Source organism: Fopius arisanus, unplaced genomic scaffold, assembly GCF_000806365.1.
Source record: "Fopius arisanus strain USDA-PBARC FA_bdor unplaced genomic scaffold, ASM80636v1 scaffold00045, whole genome shotgun sequence".
In the NCBI taxonomy this organism is placed as follows: Eukaryota; Metazoa; Arthropoda; class Insecta; order Hymenoptera; family Braconidae; genus Fopius; species Fopius arisanus.
Genome location: NW_011887784.1, coordinates 290,788 through 318,547, shown reverse-complemented (window position 1 = coordinate 318,547; position 27,760 = coordinate 290,788). Strand labels below are relative to the sequence as shown.

At 39.3% G+C, this 27,760-nt stretch overlaps 1 protein-coding gene and 1 long non-coding RNA gene across 4 annotated transcripts in view; one reads left to right on the top strand and one right to left on the bottom strand.

Annotated features, from left to right (window-relative positions):
• Nucleotides 1-27,760, bottom strand: part of sli (slit guidance ligand) — a 217,902-nt gene that overhangs the window by 146,513 nt on the left and 43,629 nt on the right. The gene's annotated exons all lie outside the window — the stretch shown is intronic.
• Nucleotides 23,652-26,566, top strand: LOC105267192 (uncharacterized). 2 transcript variants are annotated; one of them, XR_892238.1, is made up of 3 exons: nt 23,652-23,756; nt 24,802-24,943; nt 25,028-26,566. It is a non-coding gene; the product is annotated as an uncharacterized lncRNA (long non-coding RNA). The 2 variants fall into 2 exon arrangements; XR_892237.1 differs by having other exon boundaries at nt 24,802-25,224; nt 25,867-26,566.

Below are 27,760 nucleotides of genomic sequence, written 5' to 3'. Positions count from 1 at the left end.
CCCCTCCGCCCCCCCTTCGAAAATCGTATTTATCCCATTTGCCCATGAAAAGGCTTTCTCCTTTCAGCCAAGACCCAGACCAATTTTTTTATTTTCCCTTCAACTTCTTCTCTTTTAACCCTGGACCGGAGTTCAACCGAGGGGCGGGGGTTTTTCGATACCACCGGAAGGCCCTCGAGTAACTCGGTGAATTTTCAAAAGAGCATAAAACCCCTCCACACATGTGCACTTCTACGTTTTATTCACAAATCGATACCTTCGATTCGATATCATGAGAGGAAAGAGAAAAAAAAAGGGAAGTGAGGGGAGGTGGGGCAGGTGGGGGTGGGATTCGGTGAAATTAAATGCATTGGCGGAATAAAACCAATTTTATGGATTTCTTTTTGTCGATCGGTCGAGTAGGTGGAGAGAAATGGATGGAGGCAATCACGTGGGGCAAAAATGGAATGAATGAGGAAGAGGGTGAGGTGAGGGCAGAGGCAAATTGTCAAGGCGACGTTGCATTGAGGGAGATGAAGTTTAAATGGAAATGCTAAACGTTTGAATATTGAAAATATCTGGAATATTTGACCCAGATGCGGGGATGATTGAAGTTTTATCGGGGGTTATTGTTCTCGTTTGTAATGGCCGATTCTCTGATCTCACGTGATGTCATGTTGTTTTATTATTTTTTGGGGTGGTGGTAAGGGGGAGGGGGATTCAAGAGGATTCCTGGGGTCAATTGGGGTGGGAGGGGGCCATTGTGGGCTCCCTTTACAGCGTACATCCTCAATTTCGACGATCTCTTTCAATTACCCACGTCGGGGGAATCTTAATTGCCAACTAGTCCTCCGGGGGGGAAGACAAGGGGGTCCCTTTGACATCGTCTTTGCTACCGATACGCGTTTCCAATATGACTGGTACCGAGATAGAACAGCTAGAATTGGTAGGTAGGGTTCAGTGGATTGACGTTGTACTGATTTTTTGTGGAATAAATCTTATCTTGTATTGGAAAAAGTGCAACGAAGTGACTGACTAAAAAGGATCTGTAATGTTGAGTTGGTGGAGCGGTGATGGGCAATTGAGTGGAAGAGTCTCTGTGTCATGAATAAAGGGAAGATGCAGGAGTAATAAGAGATGTGGAGGAAATTGGGGGATCGATGGAGGGAATATTAGGCATCTGGACAATTCGCCAGAAATGCTGGGTAACGAGGGAATTCGATTGGTGGATTTGTGAGGTACAGAGATGGAAATGAGGGGATGAGAGGATGAAGAATTGATATGCAGAGTTTTGTGGGTATCTCAGGAAGTAGTCGGTTCGGGGAACTTTGGGAATTTTCTGAGGGAAATTCTGGTTTTTATGAAAGACGGTCTGATTACCTTTTCTCAGATATCTATACTGCTCTTTAAAAATATACCGGGAGGGTGGAAAATTAAATTAATACGATCAAGCATAATAATTCCATATCGAAATAAATCGATAAAACAATAATCACGTACATTGCCATCTCCCCTTCATGTACAGTTACGAAAAAAAAAATCCAGATGTTAAGAAAAAGATTTAATCAAGCTCCTCGCGCTAAATGCGAAACAAATCCTCCAAAACCCCCGCGCTATCAATCACCCACTGACTGAAGTAAACATAACATCTCCCCGGAAATCAAATAATTCCCACGTTTGACCTGGAAACCATCAAATTAAACCCATGCCTATTTACCTTGCAAATACAAAATAAAAAGCCATTCACACGGAGAATAACTTGTCCACTCCCTCCGATATTTCATCAGAACAAAATTATACAACTGTAACGCAAATGTAATTTTCGTGGAAGAGCACTTCCCACTCGGCAATCGTCCCAGCGATGCCCTTAATGCCCATTGAAGAACATCAAATAAACAATAACCCCCACGTGTTATTTACGATGAGAAAATACTATTGAAATACCAGAGTTGGGGGGCGGGGGAGAGAAAAAAAAAATAGGAGAGAAGAGCGGCGTAAACGCGAGGACGTTGGACGCGCTAATGGCCGATAAGATTTTATCAGCTGTCACTGGTTCACCACGTATATCTCTACATTGCCATTTGTACACACGAACCTTCCGTTTCTATTTTTTTTTTATTCACTCGGTTAATCGCGCACGTTTTTCCTCTTTTCTCTTTACCCACCCCCTGGTCTCTTTCAACGTATGTGCATTACACTGTACCGCGAATCCAGTGTACTTTGGCTGCTGCCATACATGTAACCGGTGGGGGTCGCGCAATCGCGCGCCACAGGGCGCATTAATAATTTATGTCGACCCCGTACACCCAGATACCACATCGCAATGGCCACGATCTTCTCACGAATCGTGATCACCGATGCAGTATCATTTTCTACGAATAAAAATGGAATGGCAAAAATTTGGCGAATTTAAATAGCTGAGGAGGAGATGGCTTACGGTCTTCAACGGTAAGAATCTTTTGAATATTTCGGTATTTAAATATTTTGGGGATATTGTCACGACTGATGAGGGAATCGATGAAATATTAATATTTCTCATCGATTGCTCCATAAAAAGTAATAACAATCGGAAAAGCTCGGAGAACATTTCAAGTACCATTAAAAATCGATCGCAAGTCAATGCTGCATATGCATGGATCGGTTAAACATTCAATGCAATTCGGAATTATTCCCGAGCTTATATGTGTACGAAATGCACCCGAAATGGTTTCAGCAAATAGTCGAACATAAATCTGATCCGAGTGCTCTCTAAAAACGTTTATTCGTAAAAAACTTACGGAAAGGAGTTCAAAGCCGTCTGACCCAAGCCCCCCCAAGTTAATCACCCCCACTACTAAATTTCCATTTCCCTCAAAGAACCATAAATCTCATCAAAATCCCACCTCACTTCCATTATCAAATTAAGTACAAGCCGGACATCAATTAAAATAGGAAAACTTGCTGATGAAAAAAAAAACTTGTATAAAAAAAAATAACGATTTCACGAAGAATCTTCAAAGTCGAGTTATTCCGACATAAAAACTTTAGTAATAGCTAACGACAGGAGCCCATCCCTCTGTCACAAACACCCGTTTCTCCCCCACCCCTTCGTCGTTTTAATTGCAGAAGCCCACACCGCGGTAATCAAGTTCATCAACCGCACGGTCGAGAGCATTCCCGCGAGTAATCACAGAGTAATTTCCAATATTTTTCAAACGTTAGTGTTGGACTAGCATTGAAACCCCTTCACCCACTCCACCCAATTTCTACATTTGGAGAATGCGAGTCGGCAGTTGAACCAGGGGAAAATGTGGTTCTCCCAATTCGTAATTAAAGTCCTCCAGGCCTCTCTCGCCGGACTATTCCGGCATTGGGAGGGGGAAAAGAGGGAGCCGTCGTTGAAAATGCCACCGTTTTATTTCCTCCCTCATATACTTTTCCCACCCTTCCACACCGTTGAACAGGCAACGATTCTCCTCGATATAATTAGTTTCCCACTTTTTTTAATTTTTTTTTTCATTCTCGTACTTTGGTGGAACGTTAGCAACAGTCGAGACCGCCACATCAAGGCTTTTGCGGTGGTTTTCTCTTTGGCACCAGTCGTATCCCTTCGAAAAGCTCCGGGGATTCAATTATCATTGTGCCCCGGGGGTCGCTTGTGATGAGGGGGCAAAGTTTTTCCGGAGATGGTATTTTCACAGAGATATTGGTCGAGGCAGCTTTTTTCATATTTGGGGGAGGTTCAAGGGAGTTTTTTTTAGGGGTATGCCGTGGGGGAGAATAATGAATAAGACGGTGGTGATGATAATTGATGAGGGGGTGAATTCACATCGGACTTCTCATTTAAAAATCAATTACTGTTTTTGCGGGGTGGTGTTAATTATTTAAATTGCACGGTACCGTGTTATCTGGGTTTTCAATAGAGAGAGTAATTCAGGGACTTACCTGGAACAGAAAAAGAACGGAAGTATTAATAATCAATGGTTCAAGGATTCCTACAAGAGTGTTATTTAAAAAAAATCTGATAATTATTGGAGTGGTTATATTTAATTACACGTTTCATCTCGTTATATTAATTTTTAATTATTTCAGGAACGTCTTATTCTAGATTGAAATTTGCTATTAAAAGGATGACTCAGTGAAAATTAGAATATAAAATATGCAGATTGTTGGTATTTGGAAAATAAATTGAAATTTAGATTGCAGCATCTTGGAGGCGTGTTTTTCTCATTGAGTGAGAATTAAAGCTTCACCTTTTACTATTTGCTCATTGGTGCCCGCAGAAAATCGATTACCCCTATATGCAATTCAATAAATCCTCCATCTTCATTTGCAGTATATTCTCACCCTGGGAAAACTGGACGAGGATGGAGGCGAAAACAAAGCGGATATAACAACCTTCTCCGGTGAAAATATACCATTCAAGTTTATTTTCCCAACGTCGACGTGGCAACTACTAGACATTGTATGAATGTACCCGCAGTAGTAGTCCAGCAAAACCTCGAGCAAAACCAATTGGCCCCTTGTACCGGCAGAAGTGACGGATTTTATGCCATGCAACCGAGGTTGAAATTTATTTGCTCCATTTTCGAAACAAGTGGATGAGAATAAGAGGGTGGAGACCAATAGCATAATGGTAGCACTGAGGCTTCAACCAATTCCCATGGCACAAGTGTTGGCTGTATTTATAGGAAGGTATGCCTCCCTCTGCTGTTCAAAGTTACTCTATTTTCATACCACACACCCCGGTGGATTACTTAATATTCAACTGGAGTATTGGCCGCTGAATAATCGCCTCTGTGGTCCTTTGGTACCTTTCAGAGAGGGACTGCATCGAAATTTCATCGGCAAATTCACCAGTTTGGGTAGGGGTTGGTTAGGGGAGACCATTTCTGAGGTCTCATTGACACCTGAGTGACACTGAAAAAATTGAATTTCACATGACCAGTCACTCTCACCATTTTTCATTCCAATCGACTATTTATTTTACATAATTTCGAAGACGTGAACCGCCAGTATTAAATGAGTGGCTTCCCTGCAATACGCTATACATTAGATAAAAGTTATCTTGATGGTTCTTTTTCTAATGAAAAATTTTCTAGACTTGATGAACCCACTGTTCTCTCATCATACAAACTCACAGACACCTTAATGACTCATTTATCCCCTGAAATAAAATGAAATACTCCCAAAAAAGTTCATTAAAACGGCAAAACCGGAAAAGGAAAAATAGCATGATCATTGACAACTAAATTAAAATAATGAAGTGAAAAGTCACAGCATAATCCCATGAAAATTGCTGTAGCATTGCCCACTACTTTAAATATACGACATAAAAGGCGTCACGTAACGAAACGCACTAATTGCAGAGTCAGGCTGAATACTCGAGGGTTCAAGTGGAAATGAGAGAAGCGCGTTTTAAAAAGTGACCCGGAGAGAGTCAGGCTTGAAAGAAAAAAAAAACTGGAAAAAAAGAAGAAATATGTGTATTTGAAGCGAAGGGGTAACGAGAGTGGGAGTTGTGCGACGCGATAGCGTGTCGCATGATTTGCGGAGACTTTTATTGCCGGGAGATCTCGCCGCTCGATAAAACTCCCCTCCGAGGGAAAAAGGGTTGGTATAAATCGATGGAACGTCCGCGAGATCTGTGTTATAGTGAAGAGGAATGAGGTGAGGGGTGTTGGCTACAAGTGTTCGATGTAAACGCAGGTCACCTCCCAACTCTTTCATATCTCTCGCTATGTATTTACGTCTAGTATTTTTCAGTGACTCTTTGACAGAGGGAAAACACAACGGCGAAAACTCTCTTATGACCGGTGAGCACGTGATGCTTGTAATTTTGAGGTCTGTGAAGTAATGGGTGAAGTAATATTCTCACAATCGGTGAGAATATCATTGGGTTTTACTCAGCCAATTTTCACGCTAGGGAAAATTTCAATCCTTGAAGTATTTTCCGGAGTTTACGGCAATAGGGAATTGAAAATGATTCAGGTGGTGTTGCCATGCACAAGATCGGTTATTATGACATTTTAAATAAAATGCCTTGTTGTAATAAAGCTTACGGTCGTCTTCATGCACAGGTGTTGTTCCGTACATAAATTATTCGCGGCATGTGAAATCTCAGTCTTATATACATGTCTGGCATATCCGGATGACCCTCACACCTCCGGGTGTCATGCCGACCCTCATGATCGATGGCACTCTAATCGTTTATATTTACACGCTGTGCAAGTACAACTCGTACTTCATTTTCCACCGTTTTTCCTCTCATCGACACGCGCACCCAAGCACAGCCCGACAGTGGCGTCGGTTCAAAGGCCACCAAAAGGGTTTACTAAAAACTCCCCCGTCACCCCAAATCCCTGGGGGGAGAACAGGAACGTCGCGTGTCCGCGGTGTTACGGATCGTTGGATTTCACGGATTGCTAACTCTCGTTGAAATTTCACTGAATTTTACGCAACCGCACACAGTACGTGCCCTCTTTATCATTGTGCAGCATTTGAGGGGTAGTGAGGTGGAGAAATGAAAATATTGAATATCCTCCCCTCCAATAATTAATGACCATTTGGAGGAAGTGGCTAAACTCGAATTTCTAATTGGATTTCTCCGGTTCATTAATAAAAAAAAATTCAATAAAACATTGATTAGGGGGTGGGCGCGGCGGTAGTGAGTTTTAATGAATTTATTTACTTACTTTCGGGTTAACCCGAGAGTTGTCGACGTAGGGTTTGATGGATTCCATTCTGGGGGAAAAGGGGTTGTGACGGTGGGTGATGGATGTCTCTTCGGTACAGCCCCCACCTCCGGTCTCTTTATTTATGTACCATATCAAGTGCGTACACCTGCCACCATTAGACACCACTCAATCTTACGCCGATGGTAAAAATCTCTCGTCTCAATTTTTTTTTTTAGTTGATTGAGTTTTGGGAGTTGCCCTCCCCCACTCATCCAGAGGATTGATGCATTTTTTCACTCGCACTCGGGAATTTTTTGAAGCGTGGATATACGCGGAGAGGAGATTGAGGAGAGAAATCACTTTGGCATATTGCGGCTGCGGGTGGAGATGAGCTGCAACTGTTCAATATGCAAGATACTTTCCTGACTCTACTGTGCACCGGAAGTTAAACAAAATGAAGGGGCGAGAGAGGAGGGATGGCTCGTGTCGGATGAAGCTGAGAAAAATCGGGGCTTTTCCAGACATCGGAGGGTGCAAACCAGTGGAAAATACTCGGTTGAATTCACCGGATTCATTTGCGAGGTAAAAATCTCGTGATTGAAATTTTTTCATTAACGAATTTGCAGATATCGACATTTTATTTATCACATATTTAGCATCAGCACAGATTGTGACGTATGATAAATATTGGAGGTCGACAAGAAGAAGTTAATCGAGTTTGTGGAACGGTTGGAGGATGGAAATATTTTGAAGAGGAGTGGATGAGTGAAAGAGAAGAATTGAGGTAGAAGGAGGCCTTGTGCACGAATCGCATTTCCCTAAGTATAACGTATGCTCTTAATCCCGGGATTTATGCGAGTGGAATTAACACGCTCAGTCCCACGGGTGTGGCGTGTGTGTGGTTTTCGCAACTAGTAAGACTCATGTGGCACGTAAACCTTCGTTTTCCTTCAACTTGCACTCGTATATGAACTCGTGTTCACGGGAGACACACGCACTAACCTGGGGGTATATAAGTTGTCCTCCCCTCGGTGTTCTCACGTCTCAGGGAACAATCGAGTCGGGAAAGAGCGAGGACACGGGTGAGAGGAACTCATAAAGACGAGTTGGCTCTATTGGCTGAGAGGTGAGTTCGGAGCCCTTGGGGCAAGGGAAACTCAGGGGTAAAGGGCCGTAAACCGTCAACGGCATGCTGCAGATATCAAAGATCCCCTTCCGATGCCGTAAAGGACCCTTTGGTCAATACACCCTTGGATTCCGATGTCCTTTCATTCGGTTATTTAACGCACTCAGAAAAGAATTTGGAATAGGAATGACAATCTGTTTTAAGGTACGGAGCAAACATTTTTTTTCATTAACACAGTCGTCTCAATTTTTTATCCCAGAACATTGGGGCTTTTAGGTTGAATGATAATTGATTTTTCAAAGAAAGTTTGAATTTCCAGGTGCATTTTATAATTGAACTTCACATACAATTGAATTTTCAATAGATTGATTCAATCCATCGAACTGCAATTTCAAGAGAAAATATTCATTTAATTTATCATTCATTCTAGCAGTTTAAGGAAATTGCGTTTATCGTAGTGAACAATCATTGGATTTTTAATGAATAATTAAAGGAACTTCATAGTTCTCATTGATTTTTTTTTGTCGAGGGAAAGAACGGACTAATGTCGATCGATTTTAGTTCTTTCTCACTTTTTGCTCAATACCTCGTAATCTGAGAGTGAGATAGCAATGATAGAAAATCTCGCTGGCTCCTACAATTTCCGAGATATCGAGCTAAAATAGAGATTATGCAGAAGTAGACTGGAGCCATTTTGCCGGATTACCAGAGCTCTCCTTGATAATTCCAGAGTGTGTAAATTTTCCATATAAAAACAAACTTCCACTAAATTATCAAACAATTTTCCGAGTTTCCTTTACCTCCCTGTCCGACTTTCTCCACTTTTAACTCCGGAGTGAAAAAAAATGAAGGACCCTGAAGATTTGCAGACGCTTAACGAACCGTGGAATTCCGTCTCGTTCCACACTCGTAAATTCGTGAAGTGCCCCTATAAACCCCTCGTACACAATATTTTTGCCGTACGTTGATGAGGGTCGCTAACAATTTTTCTCCTCACATGCACCTGAGAGGGCCCCCCGATGCACAAATCGCCTGACAATGTGATATTTACGAGGGTCCCAATCCCCCCAAAAACTCTTCCCCCTCTACCCCAACGCCAATTTTTGTACTCATTCCATTTCGCGGCACTCACTGTACCACAATCACGACCAACGTAATCATTGGCTCGTATATTTTTCCCCTTCCTCTCCCTCATCCCCTTCATCACTCTTCGCTATCATATTTGCAACAGTTAAAGTCATTCCGAGTTTAAAAGACGAGAAGAAGACGCTCGTTATCGTCGGCCATAAATCCACTTCCCCCAAAAAATAAATAAAAACCACTAAAAAATAATCCAAAGAATAAAAAAACTCTCAACAAGACCATGTAAACATCGTTATACCCCCCAATAATTTCATCAGCAATTGCCATTGCAAGAGTGCTGCAATTGTCAACTACCCAAGAAAAACTCACCATCATAACAGTAAATAAAACCATTGGTATAGCTATTTACTTCGTTAGTTCGATCCGATACAGAGGAAACTTATCGCTCCAGTTGGAGTTTGGAGTGACCATCTCCCCCTTCCCATTGAATTATTTCCCCATTACCTTATAACACTGAAGTTCGCTCGTTATTTGTATTAACGGAAGTACATCTTGGGCATTCGGAGGATGACAATTGAATTGAATAGCAAAGTCCTCGAGAGTATTGGAATTGTGCGGAGCAGAACAGGACAGAAGTGAACATAATTGTCTCCAGTGGCCGAATTCCCCCGCCCATCGCCTCCCACCGCCTCCTTCCGGCTCCTATCGCCCCTTCTACAACCCCTGGAGTTCCATTGACAGATGCATCGACGAAATTTTGAACTTTGGTGCTTGCCTTTCGGATAAAGGAGAAGAGAGCGGCAAATCTTGTGGAAGTTTGTCCTCGTTAAAACATTCCTGCAGTTGAATTTCGCATTTAGAGGCTGGGATTCGGTGCTGGCTAGGCGCTGGCTAGGCGCTGGCTAGGGACTGGCTAGGATGGGGCATTTCATCAGGAGAATGTGCGTGTCCATTTGAGGGCGTTGAGCGCTTTCAGTTGGACAATTGGCGAATGCTGACTACACGGTATGTGTCAGTAACCTGTCAGAAGGGCTTTTGGATGTGGGGACACACACCCGGAGTGTTAACACGTGTCAAATATCATCCCTCTGACAATTTCTCTTGGATACACGCGAGGCAAGGGGATGCATCGCGTGATAGGTGGGAGGACAGTATCTACGGTATATCCAGTCCGGAAACTGTCGTGGAAGCTCGTTGAGGAATCGCTATAACGAGCCAGCTACCGACGACTGTGGGACCCTCAACTCGATAGAATCCAGTTTGAATGCTGGCGTGTGTCGGTTACTCTCTTACTCTCGATTCTGCGATTGATGGAAACCGACGGCTATCGGGTAATCGAATTGGTCAATGGATAACGAGCGAGTTGCTTGTTATTTGGGGATGTGTGACTTGTGGGACGTTGGGAATCGTGAGATGAGTTTTATGGGGCTCGTTTGGATTTTCGTACTGGTTGGCGAGTTATTTTATTCGATGATAATTCTCTATTTTACGAGACATGACAAATTTATTTGTTTTATTTATCAGCAGGACATCATCATTTTGCGAAAATTTACTCGTTTCTCGGTTTTGATTGAGGAAAATTGATACAAGATGAAAATGTGGATTTTATTTATCCGTTAATTAAATATTTGATACTTTCTATGGTTATTCAACCACAGGTGCACTTGAATGCCACTGGCAAATTAAAATCACGTCCCCAACGGCGTTATGTTTTCGTTCATACGTCAACAGTGTTGAGAAGTTTATTTATATTTTCATTTTCACATCCACCATACATCCAAAACCAATTTCTGATGCAATTTATTTTTCCAACCGCCCTGAATCCACCGCGAAATTCCCTGTTTCATAAAATTTGTTTTTTTTTGCCCTGAGAAATTGACATGAAAATTGCTTGTCAACATATCCACTGTTTTTTTCAAATCTTATTTTATTTTATTCTGTGAATATTTTTGTTGCGTTAACGAAGTGTCTCCGAGACCGCTCGAGACAGAACTTCAATATACTCCCAACAATGTCATTGAGGTGAGACAAGACGACTCAAGAATTTTTATTTCAAACATTTTCTTAGTCATGTCGCGAAACAGCATTTTCCACATGACAACATAGGGGTAACGAAGCGTCCAATTACCAGAAGCCTCGATACATATTTTTCTCACTTTAAGATTGAGTTGGAAAGGCAAAAAAACTTTTATTTTCTCCTTACTCTTTGTCTCTCTACTCCAGTTACTTTCGTTATCTCTCCCATTTTTTTCCTTCACTTTTTTATCTTCATTTCCCTGAGATTCCACGCGACTCGTTGCACAAACGAAGGCACTGCCGGAGCTCTAACGATTCACTGGCGACACTCGAGGACGTGTCCTCTTGGTACAGGGTGAATTAAATATGAGAGAAGAGTGAGGATGATGGGCTTCTGCCTTCGCACAACTAGAGGTGAAAGTGCGCGTTGCAATTTTACTTTAAATCTTTAAAAACGCTATGATATTTGGGTCCGCCGTTTCCATTGGGCTCGAGCCACAAGGGGACTGCACAAATTAATAAAATATACAAGTAATAAATAAACCGACAATATGTCATCTATAAAACCATTTATTCACGTGCATGACGTATTACTAATTACCCAGCACTTCAATTGCACGACAATATCAATTATCTGACAAAAATTCAGAGTTCCAGTTTTAATTTTTCATAATTCAGGAAAAATAATAAAACCATCAAAATGAATAACCCAGAATTATCATACCGAGGTAAAAAAAAAATTTATAGTTACCATAAAAAAGCAGAAGTTTTTATTGAAACAACGAAACCGATCCAAGGTTTTTAATCACCCACTAATGGTCCTCATAAATCCCCCTCCACTTATCGATCCTCCATCGTTTACCCGATTACATCCACATTTAATCCCCCATAATTCAATATAACCTCCCAAGTACAACCTGCCCTCCTCATTTGCCGCTCACTCAGAAGGCAATTCGATGCAACAAAGAATAAACAAGAAAAAAAAAAGAAAAATCTAAAAACAAACATTATACGAGTCTGTTTAATCTCCGTCGCTGGTTCACTCCATCCGCTACTCTTTGTTAAGTAAACTACAAAGTTTAACGACTCGTTAGTACTTCGTACCATCTCCTCACTGACATTATACGACGCCCCGTAAATACCCACGCACGCTCCCGGTATCTCACACAGGTAGACAGTAGTTATTTACCATCTAGCCCACACATTCACCCTACCTCATATCCTCTTACAAAAGGGTTATTCCATTGTGAAAACGTATTTTCCAATCTGAAATATGAAATTTCTGATGCTACCGGCCATCAAATCCCATAAAAGAGAAGGTGAGACCGAGAGGGTTTCACATCAAAAGGCTTATCCCATGATTAATGCCATGAGATGCAACAGATGCGTGACTCGTCGTCCACAAGGTGAAGGTGGAAAAAAGGAAATGAAAGAAATAATCTCGAGATGAAAAAAGAGATGTACCTTTTCCTTTGTCGGGGAGGGGGAGCAACTCTGCCGTTTGCATCTGAAATTGAATAGAAGGTGAAGAAGTAAACGTTAACCTTCGCTCTGTGTTGGCTACCGGTGTTTTTATTTCCTTTCAACAGCACTGGATCCGGCTTCGGGCTTTATTACTCTGGGGAAGACGATTCCCCGGTCTTTGACTGGTCGATTAGCCGGGATAATGGACCAATAGATCGTCAATAGAAATTGTGAATTTGGGGAATTTACCGGGGATTAATGTGTTAGGGATATCTTGGGAGTGAAGAAGTTTATTGGGATTCGTGTTTGGAATTTTTGTATCTCAGGAATTACTGCTGTAATATTAAGTTTACACTGCTAAAAAATTTTCGCCGAAAGTCGTCGTGCGTTTATTGGATATTTTTATGAGACATAATTCCACGGGAATTCAAAAGAATTTCACGGTTGATAAATTTGTAATTCTATAAACGGACACAGAAAAAGAAAAGTATGAATTCCAGGTTAAAAAATAAAAGATTATCCGATAATAATTTCCACACCGAGAATTTATTTTTCCCTGCGTATCTGGGAGTGTCTAATTAATTTGAAATGATTGATTTATTATTAGGTGCGCAGGTGAATTACCTGTGAAACTTTAATTCTTCCAAAGCTATCGATTCCGCGGATATTTCCCAAATTCTCGGCTTATGAATTCGCTATAGAATTAATAACCGATCACGCGCCCCATTGAACCGCTCGATTCATACACGGAAATAGAGTATAATCTCCCCGTATTTGCATATTTGCAACGTACTTACACTCAGTACCACATCGACTCCTGAATCAAGCGAAAATGGTATTTGAATCGAGAGAACTGGATTCAAATCTGCCTGTATATCTCACCCATGAACCGCCGCCAATTGTCGAGGCGTGGCAAATAGTTTATTGTCCATGAATACCGAGCGGTAACCCGATTGTTCCGACTCGAGGGAGTCCTTGGTATCGCATACCATCGATAATCCACTGTTTATTTTCCCTTTTTATCGGCTTTTTTCTGGCCTCTTTATTTGGCTTCCCAGTTGAATTCGATTTTCCAGTGCCAAACGACACCATTTCCGCTGGGCCACTTTCATATAACCCATAATCCCGTGTCTGCCTCGAGTGTATTTCAGAGTATGTCAGTCATATATTCAATGTAATGGAATATCTCGGGTAGAAAATCGATGATATGCAGATGAAGTTTCAAATATCCTGACAATCATTCTCTACTTTACGGAGAATTTTACCTTGAACTTGATCTTCCCAGTGAGAAGTTCGAGTCGAACTTCAAATTTTTTTCGCAATTCTGGAAATTCTCGGTGACTGCTCCTAATAATAAGTTTATAAAATATTAATATTAATTATACTGGGAAAATTAATATTTATTTATAATTATTTGTCAAGCAATATCCCTAAGTGCAGTCATCGATTTTTTTCGCGAGAACTTCCCGGGTAAAAAAAAAATTGTGATCGGCATATTTTTTCCAAATTTTCAAAAAATTTCTGGAAAACTGTTCAGCAAATTTTTTTTATGAAACAAAAAAAATCGGCAAACAAAAGAATTTTATTTTTGGGAAAGGTTTTGAAAAATACAAAAATATTCCGATTACAATTTTTTTTACCCGGGTTAATTACGAGGGAATCGTAGTTAAAACTTTCGAAAATGATGAAACCGATTCCAGCAGATCTCCAACAACCTGATCAATCCTCTCATGAATAAATAATACGCGTGAATTGATAAATGGATACAGCAGTGAAGAATTTAGATGCGGAAGATCGACGGAATCCATCAAACTAATATAAAAAATCGATATGATGCAAATGAGATTTCACATACTGCCATCATAGACATTCACAATTCATAGCACAATGATTTTGAAATCGATACCCAGGACAGTTGAGATATATCCTTCCGGCAGGTGTCAAATTGACTAATAGTCAAAAGGTCCAATTATCCTCATAGACACATGTTCACCGGAATGGAAAGAGTCACATAACCGCGCCTAGTTCAGCGAGCTTCTGCGTCGCCTCGAATTCAAGTCAATGAGCTTTGCCTTATTTCTTCCTCCTTTCTTCTTTATTTCGCTTTCGGTTCAATAAGAAATCTTAGAACAGGCGAAAGCCGCACGAGACGAGAGTGAGAGAACCCGTAAGTTCAATTTCTTTTTCTCTATTGAATTAAGAACAACATTCCTGGAATTGGGATCATTGTCCGATTCAAAAGCATGTCATATATATTTTGTCCTCATTAATTATCATTAGTCTACAGGAACATTATAATTTCATTGGATCTCCATTGAATTCCCTCATCATTAAGAAATCTATTTAAAATATCATATGCCAGGACGTCATGGTAGCGGATTGGTTTCGTTTTACGGGTTTTACCCTTTCGAAATATTTCGAGATATTTCGAGACATTTCAAGACATTTCGAGATATCTCGAGATCAATTTCCTTTCTTCGTTTTATATTAGAGGAATATTTTTATTGGTACAATGTATATTTTTAATAATGTAAATTTCAATGTGCGTCGGTCGGGATAATGACTGTGGTGAAAAAATTTTTTAGTCCTAGTGGATGTGGTGCCGCCCCTGTGGTTATTAACTGGCCTCGGTGGCGTCCTATCTGTTCCACCCACCAGCTTACGCCACGTCGTCGTCTTCCTCCTCCTCTTTAGCCTCATCTGTCGTATACACTCCTCCTTTTGCCTTTGGACGCTAATCTTGTAGCGAGCCACTGGCCAGACCACACCACAGAGTTCGCACTTCCATGTGGTGGTCACCACCACCAGAATTTATAGTACGTGTTCTATATACTTTTGAGTTTGTACTCCTCCCTTATATACTGCCGGATATTTACTCACTTACAAAGTTAGAGTGTACAGAGGGAATTAGGGGACGTTTCTCGCATTTATTTTCCGCAGGTTATTGGACGAATTGGGATATTTGTATGGGAATTGTCGGGGTCGCTCACCTGATTAATTGAATCTTTTATCACTCAGGGCAGGAGAGTACTGACAGATAAAGTATATTCTTACCAATTTCTATAGATGTTCGACACATTTATTTTGATTCCCAGGTTCTTGAAATGATTGCGATAATGGAATTCACATGTACCATTTTTATGTTTTTTGGTACGTCGTAAAATTATTCAAATGCATTTTTTTTACACCCGAATGAGCGGAATTTCAGGGGAATATTTTGGGAGCTGAGGGAATATTACATCAATAATTTAGTGATGAACCGGGTTGAATGGAAACATATTAAAAAATTTACAGCCTTTCGTGAATTTGATAAAATCGACAATCACTTTTTCCATTTCGAATAATTCATTAAAGTGAATATGAAAATTTAACTCTATGTACTTTTACTTTAAAAATACGTCATTAGAAACGTTCGTCCCTCACCTAATAGTACAATTAAGATTAAATGAATTAAGACAAGCGTTGAATAACCTAAACGCCAGACATGTCCATTAATTCCTCAACGTATTTAAATTTTCAATGAAAACATGAATATTCGGTGCCAACGTATACTAAATTTATAAATCCCTCTAAATGCGACGAATATTAATTTTCATAAGCCCTCATTACTAATAAATTAAAATAATTATCCTAATTTCATTAACGGTGGGTAGAAGATGACATCGTCCGTGAAAAAAGTCAATATATCAGGAATTAGTTTTACGATCGTAATTTTATGTGATTTCCCGCAGCTAACTTGCGTCGGGGAATCCATTATCATCAGTTTTACGATGTTTTTACTATCTAATATCCCCATAGGTATCCATTTGCTCATATACCTGGGAGATCTTTTTGGAAGTAATTCCAAACACCGATGGTTTAGTACGGACCTAAGGAGCCGGGTCAGAGGGTATAACATGGTTTAACGAAAGCAACGGCGTATAGGAGAAGTGTCTCGACGTTGTTACTTGGTATCGCGTGTCCTCGTGCTTTTGGCTTCACCAGTAAATCCCAGGGTGAAAACGACTCACCCTCTTCCCACCGTACCTTGTGAATGCTGGGAATCCCTGGAACGGCGATGGTTTTACCCAGACACCGTACGCTCGGAATGACACCTCTCACCCCTTCATGCAGGAAAAAAATTCATGAAAAATTACGTGACGTCTAATAGAGGATTGATTCACTGGAGAGAAGTATCTATTTTTTGACAAGAGATTATTATTAGCTTTCCAATTATAAGTCTTCAATGATTGAGTAATTGTCAGGAGATTTCAATGGGTAATTATTATTATGTGGAATTTATTTGAAGCAATGGCTTTTTTCGGTGGAACTTGACAGGTCGAGCTTTTGAAGTAGTGATGCCTGTGTACTTTCTGGACTGAACTTTATACAGCCCCCGTCCCGAAATATTTGCATAATGAAACAGCGAGGTGCACTCTTGGGTTAATTTCATTTCTGCGATTTGTCGAGGACGAATTAAACCGAGAGTCAGAGACTTTACGTATATCCGTGCAACGTTTCCCTCCAGTATCTTGTGGGATTCCACTCTTGTCCAGTGCACCATGAAAATTTGGATAATCGAATGAACAGCCTTGTCTCGTCAAACCACGCCTTTATAACCCGAAAATCCTGTGACCCAGAGAATAGTCGGGGTATTTTGTTGACATGAAGTTAATTTGAAACCACAACAAAATTCTGGATTAGCTTAGGTATGGCAGGAGTCGAGTTGTAATTCGATTATTTCGAGGGTTGAGGGTTTTACGAATTTGCTTCAGAAATCGTGACTGCATTTGTCAACTTGTTAATTAAAGAATCAACGGTAATTAAAGAACAACTATTCCATGGTCGCTTAACGTTCCCAATTATTGTCTAAATGTTTCAATTTTCAAATATACATCGACTATTTTTAGAAAATACCCAGAGAAATGAAAATTAATGACAAGTGCATGAGACAATTGTTCATTCATTATTCGTTTGACACTGCGATTACAGGAACTTGACTAAATGCAATTAATTGTCGTTTTTAAAAAGGAGTACGTGAAGTACTTATCGAATACTTGACCATTATCGTTAATAATGCGCTTCTAATTATTAATTTTCGAAATGCGTCATGTCGTCATCGTAGATTGAATTAATAACGCCCGCACCAATCAATGGCACCACATGCACTTCTCGTACAATTCGTCATGGGACATTTTCAGTGAAATCGAAGAGTCGTATCCCCAATGCATACGTGTGTGGACGAATATACCAATTGTATCGAGAATTACCCACAGGGGCCAGAGGGCAAATCTATTAATGCGTGTGAGACAAGTATGGCGACTGTGACAAGACACTGTAACATTGATATTTAATGTGAAGACGTGATGTAAAGTTGAGGTAATAATAGTGAGGGAGGGAACGCTGGGGGAAGGAGATTAATGTGCTGATGGCATTCGACGCCCAACGAACTCGAGACCGATCGTTAAACCGACCCTAGAATTTTTTTCTCCTCGTGTCGCCACTCCCTTGACGAAAGAGACCACTACGGTCTCATGTTATTCCTTTTTCCACAATTTCTCATTTTTTTTGGGAGGGCTCAGACACGCAATTCTGGGAATACAAAGTCTATTTGCATAATTTAATGCGTTTCTGATTAGCGAGAGAAATAAATTGTTGAACTTTACTTGAGAGGGGGGTATGAATTATTGATGAATTTTAATTGAGTTGTTTGGTGTGGAAGTTGTGAAAGGACTTAATGTCCTGAAAGGACACTATTTTTTCAATTATCTCTGTAATCAACCATTAACTCTGAAAATTTCATGACAGTTACGATAAATTGACATGATTTTTTACGGTAATTTCTATTGAAAAGAAAAACTATTAAAAAAAATAATTAAAAAAATTGAGCATAAATAGGACAGTTGGTGGTTTTCAATAACTTCATCGAAAATGCAGAGAATTATTTACGATTTATTGCGAGTAGTGAAAAAAGACATTACGGAGATAATAAAATGAAATGTATCAAATTGCAGATGATTTTCCTGGCTCGATTAATACCTCTCGGTACAGGTGTTTCAGTTACCCTGAACTCGCGGCGTGTTCGACAGGAGAACAAGAACGAGGGAGGGGTGTGGAGGGTAGGTAATCGGTTAAGGTCTTAAAAACCATTTTAATTCACCGAGTGTACGCAATCTTTAGCTGTAATGAAAACGGTAATGACACGAGCACGTCGAAGCAGCGAAAACGACGCGACTCGGAGAGACTCCCGCACTCTCTCCGCGGTGTACAACCAGGCAATCTACCGTCATTACCGCAGGATGTAATTCTTGTCATTATCGGTAATGCCCCATCGTGTGGTCCTACCAGAAAGAAAGGCTAAACCCTCTTTTCCAGGCAGTTCTACGACCTCGTTATTTTTTTTCCACGTAATCCAGAGGAAAATATTTATGTTAACATCAAGTAATGCATTACTCTGCGTCATACAGACTCGATTGAACAATGAATCGGTTGGAATTCCGTTCCGATTGTTCCCACCGCAAGGGCAATATTTTTCAAATATTATTTTTCCCAATTATTTTCAGTATGAATGGTGGAATTATGATTGCAATAAATACGGAACAATTCATCTGATTGAATCCAATTTGAGAGAGTAAATCTGATATATTGAAGAATTTTCCAAGTTCATCACTAAAAAAAATTCGAAATTGTGACGTAATTATAATTGGACAATTGAAATTTCACAGAAAAATAGTGACTTATTACAACTTATTACAATAAGAAATTAACGATTAAAAATTAATGACCAACGATTTTTGCGGAAAATTTCCCTCGTTTTTGGGAATTTTTATCGCATTATGGGAAGATTGATTGTAAGCAGCTGATGAAGCAATCCCAGGTCAATCTATTCTGTTGTTATGGTGAGTAAAAAATGGCGGGGTTACTCGGTGCTTTTTGGTTTGCCAGAAGATGTAATAGAAAAACGGGGAGTACAGAGATATATAACCCCGCCGGAAGTGAGGCTGCGTATACACCATAGGGCAATAAGCGGGAGTAAAGGGGAGTGATGGTGAATGAATGGATGAAAGAAGCGAGAGAGGGTTGAAATTTTTGGGGATCGACGGAGCAGAGGCTGAAGCCCATCGGAGCGTGAGGAACACGGAGCAATCCGTGACTCTCAGTTTTCGTGGCACACTGGGGATCAAATCACGGGGGTCGCGAATTCCGCCAGGTTCCACCGTTCTGCCACTTTTCAGATGTATACAGCAACCCGACGGAGTGACTGATTTGTGGCCCCGTGCATGTCAAATCCTTTGAAAAAAACACAGATTTCTCATCCCGCGATTTTTTGTATTAACGAATTACCCGTTTCCTCTACTCCCCCATGAATGGAGCGTCATATTTTTTTTTTAATGTTTCACAAAAATTTAAATCCTAGAATGATTGAATGCGTTGAGAAATCAAAAGATGTAAAAGAAAAATTTGTACTTTTGCTCATTCTTTATTATTTGACACAATTTAACCGTTCGGTTGTGCAATTTAAAATAATGTGATTGACATAATGAAGTGTTTGAAAAATTTGGGATAATTCATTGACTCCCTCACGAGTGTTGTTTTCAATTAGTTCTTCCATCTCTGGTTATATTTTTATCGTATGACTTCTCCAGTTATGGGCACAATGGATGATTTTTGGATGTATTGTTGGGGTTATTTGTACATTTTCCTGGAGTTGGTGGATGACGAGTTGGTCGATCTATTTTTCTTCTTCCTGCCGAATGTATAGAGTAATGTGAAAAACTGATTTTCGAGAAAAGTACACTATTCATCAAAAATAAAGTGACTGGTTAAAAACAAAATGAGTTGTATTCCGAAAAAAATTGACTTTTTGTATGACTGTGAGAAATTTACAGTGAAGCATTGCGATATCGGTAAATGAACTTGAGTTTTGTAATTTTTATTGATTATTTCAGACATGACTGATTTTGTCTTAGAACTCTGATAGATTAAATCAGAAAGGATTGACTTACCTCCACCACCTTTCGGAAATGCTTGGGCCAAGCCAAGAGCGGCAAATATAGCAAACAATATAATGACCAACTTGGACAGCTTCATAGTGTAAAATTACGAAGAATTCTGGTGATCTTCTGGTAACAGTGTTTCGAAAGTGACTGATTCCTCCATCGAATGAGGCCCGGTATATATATGAGTCCCGCAAGTGTTTTCAATAATAACCCAAGGTTATCTGTTAATTGTCTTACGAAAAATTCAAGGGACTGTATGTACACAGATCGTCAAAATCATGACATAGACGTAAATAACATCTATTCCGTCGTTCAATCAAGGACAACCCAAAAATAGTTAATCCACAGAATTGAAATAAAATGCGTAATTGCTTGTATCTTTGAAATTGTCTTGCTGAAATTTTTTTCCTCAACGTCGCGAAAGGGTTCCTGAAAAAGACGCATTTTTCGTTCCTATTGGAAATTCAGATCACGTATAACTACTACCGAATTGAATATCAAAACAGTGTTTTTTAAGATATAAGGAAAATAAATAATTGGTAAAGTAAGGTCACCTGAATTCGAATACACGTGTTCCGTGGAATTTTTTAATGCGTGCATTATCATTATTTCAATTATCTCCTTAATGAGAGGTTGAGAAAATTCGAAGATAGCATTTAGTGTTTTACTTTCCATTTAGTTTATACCTCAAAAACATGGAAAGTTTTTGGAAGAATTTTGTATATTATCAGAATAAATTCGGGCAGTGAAAAAAATCTAGAAAATACCTTGGGCCATTTCCCAATGGCTCACCTGGATCGTAAATTGAGACACTCAACTGTGAATAATTAATTGAGTCATGAAATTCCACAGAAGATAAAAAATGTATACTAAATTCAAAAAGATACGTAAATGAAAAAAAACATTTTATCACGCTCTGAATTCAAATATTTTTCACGGACTATTCTGTTTACATTTCATATCAATATGAACTCATATGTACGGAATGTTTTCAATCCGAGTTGATATCACATCAGCTGTGGATAGTAGTGAATCTATCTACTTTGGGTGAAATAATAAAAAAAATATTTATTTGCCTTAAGCCCGACGACCTTAAGTTTTTATCTGAAAACCCTTTTTTGCGCAGCATTTTATCATCGGAATTCTTTATATCACATCGTGGGAGTAAAAAAATGTAACAGAAAACTTCTACTTTTGTTAATTCTTTATTTATTCATTTTTTTTACGATATATTTTCTTTTCCGACTACCATAACGGGTTCAATAGCCTTAAGCCTGTTCGAATATTCTCTTCTGTTTTTGCGGTACCATGGGCCGACTTTTTCCCTAACTGCACCCATTTGGCTTGTACCGAGGGAAACCATGGAAAACCTCAGTCATGCAGCTGGCTGGTAATGCAGGAATTCTGCTGTGTTCATCAGTCACACTGATTCGATGAAGACATTAGTTCCCTACATTTGAAGACTGCCTGACGCCGGCAGTCTTCAGGTGTACTAAGCGGACACATCATCTAACTAGTAACCCGACTAAATGTTACTTAGCTTGAATGCCCGCTGGAATCACACACCACCCACGTGGCTATCACATCGCTGTTAAATCATTGACAAAATTTACCCCATCGTTATGGAATTTAATCTAATGTAATCACATTATCAATCAGTGAGTAATTAAAATTAGTAATTAAATATATGTTGAGAGAATTAGGGAGAATTCATTGACGTTCGCGCAAATGTTGTTTTCCGTAAGGTCTTATACCTTTGTTTATCCTTTTATCGTATGACATCTCCAGTTATGGGTCAGGTGATAGAAGGGTCAGGTTATATGAGTCTAATATATTCGGTAGAGCATTTCTTTTTGATTCGTTGATCGAAACGAGGCATTTAGTTGTGAACAAAACATAATATTTGATTCGACTGTTAGTTGATTTTAATGATATTTTATTTTATTGAATTTTCTGATTGATATGAACCGAGACTGATATTAACCTAATCCTTCCATCAGGGACAACTGTCACCGTTCGAGTCAGTAGATACTATTTAACTACTGTATTAGGTAATATCCACTGATCTGCTTCTTCAAGTGTGGGCACAATGGAACTCTTTTGGATGTATTGTTGGGGTTATCTGTACATTGCGGCTTTGGTGGATTCTTGGTAGGCGGCCGAGTTACAGTTCTTCTTCCTGCCGAATGAATAGAGTAATATGAAGAATTGATTGTCGAGAAAAGAAAACTATTCATCAAAAATAAAGTGACTGATCAAAAATAAAATTAGCTTTATTCCGAAAAAATGGACTTTTTGTGTGATTGTGAGAAATTTACAGTGAAGAATTGCGATATCGGTAAATGAACTTGAGTTTCGTAATTTTTATTGATTATTTCAGATATTGATTGATTTTTTCTTAGAACTCTGATAGATTAAATCAGAAAGGGTTGACTTACCCCCACCACTTTTTGGAAACGCCTGGACCAAGCCAAGAGCGGCAAATATAGCAAACAACACAATGACCAATTTGGACAGATTCATAATGTAAAATTATAAAGAATTCTGGTAGCCTTCAATTGATACTGCTTCGAAATTGACTGTAAGTTCTCCATCGAATGAGGTCCATTATATATATGCGCATCGCACATATTTTTAATAATAAACTAGAACTATCTTTTCATTGTTTTACTAAAAAATCGAAGGAATTTATGTGGGCAGTTGAATTGTCAACACAGATAGACGAAATCGTGACACGGAACGCAAACAAAATTTGCAATCACATTCCTGAAATTTTCTTACGCAACATCCCCAGTTGATATCTGAAAAAAATGCATTTTTCATTTCTGTTTAGGTCACGTATTGACGTATTTAATGATATGGGAAAAATAAATGATTGGGAGAGCAGATCACCTGAGCTTGAATACGTGTTGCACGGAATTTTTTAATGCGTGCATCATTGTTATTTTAATTATCCCCCTATTCAGAGGTTCGGAGAAGTGAATAATTCATTAATCAAATCAATATACTCTAAAGAATGTCTTAAAAAAACATATGGAGAATTTTCAAAAGGTAGCTAAGTCAAAAAAATGTTTCATCCCGCTCTTCCTCAAATATTTTCTCAAAATATTTTTCATTGACTAGTCTATTGACGTTTTATATCCATACAAAATTCTCTACGGAGTGTTTTGAATTAGTTCTCGTATTGTGTCAGCTATGGATGTTATTGAATTTATTTGCTTTGCGTAAAATAATCAAAGAGTCAATATTTGTCCCAAGACCCACAATCTGGTGTTCTTATCTGAAAACACTTGCGAGAAATCTATATAATCGACATGATTCCATGGAAAACGTCAGTCGAGAGTCTCACTCACGGACGTCAACGTCGAGACTCCGAAAATTCTTTATACTTCTACAACATACAGCTGCGCAAATTAATTATTGTATCGATAGTCGTACTGAAAAGTGACTGAGGTAAGCCCTTCAGAATTTAATCCACTGAAACTTTGAGACGATATCTTTCAATTCAACGGAAATGGGCTGAATGTTCGCACCCTTCCATTCGACAAAATTTCCAATTTATTGAATTCAAATTCAAACTCCCATAATCAAAAATTCCCGAAATTTTTAAGAGCATAACCTCAGTAAAATACTGCCAAATACCGGAATATCTGTGTCTGACTGAGCCCTTTAATCTCCCCCGTCCCCCAAAAAAAGCTCACCGACATCAGAGCAGTGCGCAAAATTCCCTTTGTCGATTTCACGAGCGATATGACAATGCCTCCTTCTCTTAAACAATGAGTAAGAATCAAAAAGGTTAGCAAACACTCATCTGAAAAACATGAGCGATAACTGAAAGGAGACAAAGGGCGATGGTAATATCCACGTGTTTTCGAGTGTATAAATTTTAATCATTCACGGGGATTGATTCTAGTCCCGTAGATGCGGTTAAATGGATATCAACAACTAGGGGCGAGATAATTGTTGAACGAGTGGGATCGCTCAAAAACCCTCATTCAGATGATGTTCTACCATTATATACATCTATCCCCTCTCCGTTGGCCCCTCATCCCTCTAACCAATGAGTGAATCGAGATGAACGACAAGAGCCACGAGACTCTCATTGTTTTCGGCTTATAACGGCATTGCGAGCACCGATCGCTCTTTGCGGGGTCTTGATTCCAGCTTACTCAACTACGAATGAGCCCTCGATAGGTTTTATTATACCCACCATCCCCTCCGAGGGGATTTCCTCATAGTTTCCCTTCCTTCCTTGCCGCGAAAACTCCTGGTTTCACTCCTTCAGGAAAAGTGAATTCTTTTATTAACTGGCGCACAATTCCAATGACTTTTTCCCTCGCCTCGGTGAACTCAATACCCCGGAAAAGCAGATCTCATCGATTCTTTTCTATTCGGCCATACTTACCCCTCATTATCGCCGATGAATTACTGGGCCGATCATTAGAACGGAAGCAATGAACTGAACTGATAAAGACGCCCTTCTTTTCGCTATTTTCAGGATTCACCCAAAAAATCGGGGACAATCGACCCGCGTCAGTGTTATCCCTCTCACAATATTTCAGCATTTCCGGCTAGGGGACAGGATGATCTTGTTTTTGGGGTGATTTATGTGAAGATGATCGATTGGGGGATTATTCTGAGTAAAAATATCATGAAATAACTTTTACCAGGCTATTGGAAATTCAGATTAAAACCAAAAAATTAAAATATTTCCAATCTTTTAGGAACTGGAAGATTAAATTTTTTGTGTTGTTTTTAATTTCAAGGGACACATGAATATTCAAGGGAAATTAGGTAAATCCGGATATATAGAGATATTCTCTCGGAATTTTTGTGAAATCTTTTTTCTGATTCGTCTTTCCTTCCAGCTGATTATTGAAGAGAATTTACTCAAAACGTTTACTGCGCTACTGAACAGAAGGTAAGAGTCTAAATTTTTCAGATAGCGAGGGCTTTTAGAGGAAAAGGTCAAACGGTATCTAAGCCGGATATTCCCTAATCTGGGGAAAAAACCTTGAAGTAAAAGCAATTCTTCTAACTATGAATGGAGTATAATTTATCGGAGAACATTCCGAAAACGAGAATTGCTTTAAAGTTTAAAATATAATATTAATATACGACCTGCAGAACATCCTCACCGAATAAAATACAAGAAATTATAATAACATTATTGAAATTCCTATCATGTGCTTTGCGGCATAAAAACATTTATATATTTACATAATCCAGGAGTCGATATCGAGGAACCCATTATCACTAAGTGAAATCTTTTGATATTTTCTCCGAATTCTCGTCTTCCACAAATACCCAATAAGTCAATGAATTCTGTAAATTTAATAAATTAACATTTCCGCTTAATTTTTTTTACACAAAAACGCGAAATATTACGATTATCAGCATTACTCGATTATCACTCGATTACTGTCCATTTTCACGTTTTGTCCTGAGCCCTTAGCGTTTCCATATTAATTACTCCCATCATCTCGTTATTACCACATATAATTTAATTCGTCCCAGAGGTAAATTATTCCCTGGAAAATTCAGAGCTCGATAATTATTTCAGATGCATTCTCTTTCACGCTCGTCTTTCCACCCAAGGAATTCTCTTTTAATCCCCCACTCGAGACTTGCCACGATTTCCGGTGTTCCCTATCTCTTTGAACGTATTCCCGAAAAACGTCGGAGACGCAAGAAATTAATAGCTGTTGCTGCGCACCGAGTTTGATTACCTTTCTTCCCTTCTCTCTCCACTCAATCCTTGTGTCTCTTGTTCTCTTTATTCTGTATTTGAGTGAGACAAAGAGGAGACTTGTCTCGTCGGTGGTGTACGTCGTCAGGGCTCCCCAAGGCGCCAGGAAATTAGCGGTGGATCCTCGGTGGAAAGAAGGACAAAACCATCGAATTGGAGACAATGGGGATGAGGTAAAATCTCGAGGCCTTTCCAACCGGTCTCGTACTCAGTCCCGTGAGAAAATACTTTCCGTCGTCGAGAGGGTGGAGAAATGTCGTATGTACTTCGCAGGTGGGTAAGCAGTTTAATTTGTTTACAGGCAAAACCGCAAGAGGATTGTCCGAGGCTTTTCAGCTTCAAAATTACGACTGATGTCTCGCATTCTGGATTCTCTTCGTCCCTCTGCTAGAATTTTTTTTTCTCATTGTGAGAGGCCATGAATAATTTCGTTTCACCTCTAGTCGATTTCATTTTCACTTCAAAAATGGAAAATACTGACATCTCATCACCCTTGAAATTTCAAGTTGAAAAAATTTGTTCAAGTTGAAAAAATTTTTAACAACCCCCAGTTGACGGTTTTTAATTGAAATTTAATTCAAACTTAGTTCATTAAAAATTCAGATGACTTTGTAACGGATATTTCAAGATATTTCCAAGTGTTCAATCATGTAGAAAGACTGTAATTACGAGATTTAAATCATCGTTTTATTTTTATTTCCAATTGACAACTTCTTTTGAAAAAACAAACATCTGATCCTTAATTCCCCATAATTTTTATGTCCATATTGTGGCGCCGCAACTGAAGGATAAACGGCGATCTAGATGTCGCCGAGGGATTAAAGCCCGGTAAATCGACACAGTTTCCAACTGCATTTGCGGACGATTAAACCACAGTGCGTTATAGAGGAATTGCAGTAGCAGCTCGATGAGCCGGACGTGTATTACGTGAGGTATTAAATTAGGCCCCGGCCAAACGACACAAACCTCACATGATATATATCCACTACTGGAGGAAATTGCTCCCGCGTGATTTGCGCTCGTAAATATAATGTGTGAATAAAGTATGACTGTAGTTCAGCCTTCGGTGTCTTATTCGGTGGTGCGGTTATTATGACTGGACCACCTTTGACGAGTTTTTTTTTTAATTTATTTTCTTTCGAAAAGCCGCAGCCACACAGTAATCCGAGACCTTTCGTTCATGACGTTTCATGTTTATGAAATAGAACAAAAATACGGGAAGAATTTTAATTCCTCTTTGTCGTGTGCTAAATAGATTATGCAATTCCACGCTTTACGGTTAATTCTTTGAAAATTTATTTTATTTATGTTTCCCGAGATTTTTAATTCAATGAAAAATGAATTTTTAGTTTAACGAAAAATTTAGTGATCGTTTTTGATTGAAATTGAATTTTTATTTTCCTGCTGTTTCGATTCGTTAAAAATTCATCGGTATCTACCGAAATCAAATAAATATCATTTTTATCAGAATCGATTGTATAACGCAGAGAAAACACGAGACGTTACCTACCGACAAACATGATACCCCTGGGGTTTCAAAGCTGTTATACACGAATGTAATAATCCTACTATCTGTGGCATGTGGAGAGTTCCCGGAGTGCCTTGAATTTTTGACTTGTTTCATTTCGGTGGAGCTGGGAGGAGCACTTGTACAGATAAAAGGGAGAGATATCTCCCGCTTCTACCCCGAGAGAGGTGAATAGAGTTA